The following is a 4,825-nucleotide window of genomic DNA, read 5'->3' as shown; positions in this document are numbered from 1 at the left end:
GCCCCTCACCTCCTGTCTCTCCCGCTCACTCCCTCTAAAGCTGTTGCTCCAACCATCCTTCAGCCTAAACGATTCACATTCACGAAGCTGACCACCTTTGCCCTGTCCCTCCCCTGCTCACGACCACACTACTCCCCGCACCCAGCCTGACTCCCTATCCATCGCTATCAACACCTCTTTGCTCAGACCCTCACACTATGTACTTTTTTCTGTCTTTTTCACCCCATCGAGTCGACTTTCCACCTCCTCTACACCTGCACCCTGGCAGCTGAATGTGGATGGAGAAAAACACCTTCCCCACTCTGTCTGGTCTCATTTTGTGCTCATGACCACAAAGCCGAGTGCCACCCAGCCATCCTATCACATGTCCCTAATGCATTCATTCTCCCGCTTTATTTTTTTCCCCTATTAGTTTTATTGGTAACGTGTTAATTTTTAAAACGTTTTATTAGGGCACAATTTACATATCATAAAATCCGCCGATTTTATGTATACGGTTCAATGAATTTCAGTAAATTTATACAATTGTGCAACCCTCGCCACAATCCAGTTTCAGAACACTTCCGTCACCCCGATTCATGCAAATGGAACCATACAATCTATCGTTTTCCATCAGGTTTTTGTCACTTGGCATCACGTTCCATGCTGTCGTGTTTATCGGTAGTTCATTCCTTTTAATTGCTGAGGATTCCATTTTATGGTATATCACCTTTCATTCATTCATCTGTTGATAGGCATTTGAGTTGGTTCCAGTTTGGGGCTATTATGAATAATGCTGCTATGAACATTCATGCACAAATACTTGTGTGGACATAAGCTTTCATTTTTCTCGAGAAGAGTCGTAGGAGTCAAGTGGCTGAGTCCCAGGGTAAGAATATGTTTATCTTTTTAAGAAATTGAGGCTATGGCCATGCCCCCCTGAACAAACCTGATCCCATCTAATCTCGGAAGCTAAGCAAGATCAGGCCTGGTTAGTACTTAGATGGGAGACCACCTAGGAAAACCAGTTGCTGTAGGCATAAAAACTAAAAAAATAAAGGATGGTAAGCTGACAAGGTCCTTGCAATCTGTGAGGTCACAAGAGTTGCCTTGCCTAGAAAAAAAAAAAAAAGAAAGAAATTGACAGTTTTCCAAAGTGGTTGGATCTATTTTCTTGAAAGATTATTTTACACTTTCTCCTCTCTCATCGAACCCCGAAACCTCCTCCTTTCTTACTCCTAGCCGATGACCTCGCTTCCCATTTGAATGAGCAGAAGCGGTCACAAGAGAACTGCACTGTCCTATCTCTATATCTACCAGCCAAGTGCACCTGTCACCTCATATGCTATAAAAGACCTGTTTCTGTATTCACACACTTCACTTCTGACACCAAAGGCATGAGTTTTCCACACTAAACGATTCTCCAATTCTCTGCAGACTCCAACTGGTGACTTACAAATTAGTTCAGTTCAGGCACTAACTACCTGGAGTTAGCATCAGACCTCACAGGTTAAGGGCTCAGTCCACGACTTCCCCACTTCAGACACCAATGGCAAGTCCAGGCCACCCATATTTCTCACTGACTGGCTGTAAATCAGGTTTCCCAACCTTCTCTGTTTGATCATTTGCTAGAACATCTCACAAGACTCAGGAAAATGTATTACTTACTGTTACTGGTTTATTGTTATAAAGGCTACAACTCAGGATCAGCCAAATGGAAGAGATGCGTAGGGCAAGGCATGGAAGAAGCAGCATGGAGCTTCCGTGCCTTCTCTGGGTGTGCCACCCTCCGGGCACCAAGCCGGAAGCTCTCCGAATCCCGATGTTTAAAATTTTTATGGAGGCTTCATTAGCTAGGCACGGCCGCTTAAGTCATTAGCCATTCGTGACTAACTCAATCTCCAGTCTCCCTTCTGTTCCCAGAGGTGGGTGGGCGGGTGCCGCAAGTTCTACCCTTCTAGTCACATGATTGTTCTTTCTGGAGAAGTTTTCAGCCTAACGCAAGGTACCTGAAATCGAACACATAGCAGGTACTCAAACATATTTATTAGAATGAAGGAATGGCCACAGCGGAGTCCTAAGGGCTAGTGCCACATACACATGTCACTGAAAAACTAAATCAGGATCGAGTAGATAGAACTCTTCAGAGGCTGTTATGACTGGGACTTTCACAACTTGATTAATTAAAAAAAAATTTTTTTTAACAAAATGTTAAATCCTGCAGAAACCCCCATTTACGTATCATCCAGTTGCAACAATCAACATTTCGTCAGCCTTATCTATTGCCCCACCTTTTTTGCTAGAGTATTTTAAAGCAAATTCCAATATTATGGGGCTCTTTGACCCCATCTACTTAAATATGCATCTCTTAAAAGAAAAGAACATTTTCTTACATTATCACATTTAACGAAATTAACAAGAAGTCCTTTTGATAATCTAGTAACATGTCCATATTCATATTTCCTCAACAGTCTAAAAAATGTGATTTTTGAAAATTGCTTCTTGTGCAAATCTGAATCTGGGCAAGGTCCTCGCATACTTTGTCTTCTCCCACCCCGCTTCTCTCTCTGTCTCTCTGTCTCTCTGTCTCTCTGTCTCTCTGTCTCTCTCTCTGTCTCTCTGTCTCTGTCTCTCTGTCTCTCACACACACACACACACACACACACACACACACACACACACAACACACACACACGAACCCATTTTCTTTGCTCCAGGATCTTCAGAGATTACAATTTATTAATTTTAAAACTGTTTTTTTTTGGAATTACAAGATGCTTACAGAAAAGTTCACGTCACTGTGCAGCTTTATGAGTTATCACAAAGGAAATAATCCACATAACCACCGCCCAGGTCAACAGATATTATCCGTGCCCCGAAGCCCATCGTGCCCCTTCTCTTACGTCTCCTTTACTACGTACGCTTTTCTAACCTTGCTTTCTTCCCTTCCCCATATATCTTGGAGATCACTCCAGATCAGGGACTAGAGATAGTTCCTATTTTTCATCTGCATAGTTGTCCATCATGGAGACGAAGCGTAGTTTATTCAACCAGTCCCCTCCTGACAGACGTCTGAGTCGTTGCAGTCTTTTTCCATTATGAAGGGGGCTTTCATGAACAGCCTCGGCCTTACATCCTTTTATTGTCATTGTGTGTTTGGGTTAGATTCCTAGAGGCGAGAGTCCTGGGTCAAGAGAAAATGCACCTGTAATTTTGCCAGATGCTGCCAAGTTGCCCTGTGTTGGACTTATACATTTGCACCCCCACCTAAGATGTGACAGTATTCTTTTCCTCATAGCCTTCCCAATAAACATATTGTCGAGTTTTTCTATTTTTACCTATCTGATAAGTGAGAAGTGGTGTCTCAGGACAGTTTAATTTGCATTTCTCTGAATATAGGTGGGATCGAGCATTTCTTATCTTTAGGAACAATTTGTATTCCTTTTTCTATGAACTATTCAGATCTTTTCCCTATTTTTCTACTGGATTGTTGCTTTTTCATCTTTATTTTTGGGACCCCTTGATTCTTTTTCTCAAAAGGAGATCGAGCCTAGGTGGGACTCAACGGCTAGAGTCAGTGGAGTCAGACGGGCCCGGAGACACTTCTGGAAGTAACATCACGATGGCTGCTCCAAAGAGAGCCCCAAGTTCAGTTCAAATTTGTATCGGTTGTTGACGATGGGACTGGAGAAAAGACATTTGCGAAACGTCATCTGACTGGTGAATTCGAGAAGAAGTATGTAGCTATCTTGCGTGTCGAGGTCCGCCTACTGTGTTCCACACCAATGGAGGACCTATCAAGTTCAACGTGTGGGACACGGCTGGTAAGGAGAAGTTTGGTGGACTGAGAGGTGGCTATTACATCCAAGCCCGGTGTAACGTTTGATGTAACTTACAAGAATGCGCCTAACTGGCATGGAGATCTGATCCGAGCATGTGAAAACATCCCACCGTGTGGTGTGGCAATGAAGTGGATATCAAGAACAGGAAAGTTAAGGCAAAATCAATTGTCTTCCACCGGAAGAAGAACCTTCAGTACTGTGACATTTCAGCCAAAAGTAACCACAACTTCGAAAAGCGCTCCCTCTGGCTTGCTGGAAAGCCGATGGGAGTTTGTTGGCTTGCCTGCTCTCACCCCAGCGGAGGTTATCACGCACCCAGCTATGACAGAACCGCATGAGCACGATTTAGAGGTTGCTCAGACAACTACTCTGCTGATGAGGATGACGACCCGACCCGTGAGAAAGTGAAGCTGGAGCCCAGCGCCAGAAGTCTAGTTTTATAGGCGAGGGTCCTGAGTTATCGGTGGCGCAGCGTGTTTGCCACATTATTACTAGCTAACAGAACATGTGCTTAAGCTTTGAGATGCTGAGGGAGATGAATGGGCTTCGGAGCGAATGTGGGAGTTAAAGTACTTTCATTTTTTGGACTTGCATATTTAGCTGTTTTGGGACACAGTTTTCTTATTGAGTTTCTTTTTTCTTTTCTTTTCTTGCCCTTTTTTTTTTAAAATTTACACCTACAGCACCTAGTCTTCCTAGGTGGTCTCCCATCCAAGTACTAACCTGGCCCAACTCTGCTTAGCTTCCGAGAACAGACGGGATCGGGCTTGTTCAGGGCGGCGTGGCTGTAGACCATGGACCGTGGCTCCACCGGGGCGTGACCCCAGGACCTTCTGTGTGTAAAGCAGACGTGCTAACCGCTACACTATGGAACCACGTCCCCTTATTGAGTTTCCATTGCAGGACCGCTACAGTCACATCACAATACTCAGAGGTGAAGCCTTGTTTGTTACTGTTATTCCCATTCCTTTTCATTTAGGATCAGAATAAAGTTGTATTTTAAA

General features: G+C 43.9%; 2 pseudogenes; one reads left to right on the top strand and one right to left on the bottom strand.

Moving 5' to 3' along the window:
- The first annotated feature begins 900 nt into the window (after positions 1-900).
- LOC111746889 lies at positions 901-1,019 on the top strand (annotated as a pseudogene).
- Positions 1,020-4,495: 3,476 nt separating this feature from the next.
- On the bottom strand, positions 4,496-4,614 carry LOC111746879 (annotated as a pseudogene).
- Positions 4,615-4,825: the final 211 nt, after the last annotated feature.

Source organism: Pteropus vampyrus, unplaced genomic scaffold (genome assembly GCF_000151845.1).
Source record: "Pteropus vampyrus isolate Shadow unplaced genomic scaffold, Pvam_2.0 Scaffold203, whole genome shotgun sequence".
NCBI lineage: Eukaryota > Metazoa > Chordata > Mammalia > Chiroptera > Pteropodidae > Pteropus > Pteropus vampyrus.
Note: the sequence above shows the minus strand (reverse complement) of the source record. Positions and strands in the feature narration are given on the sequence as shown.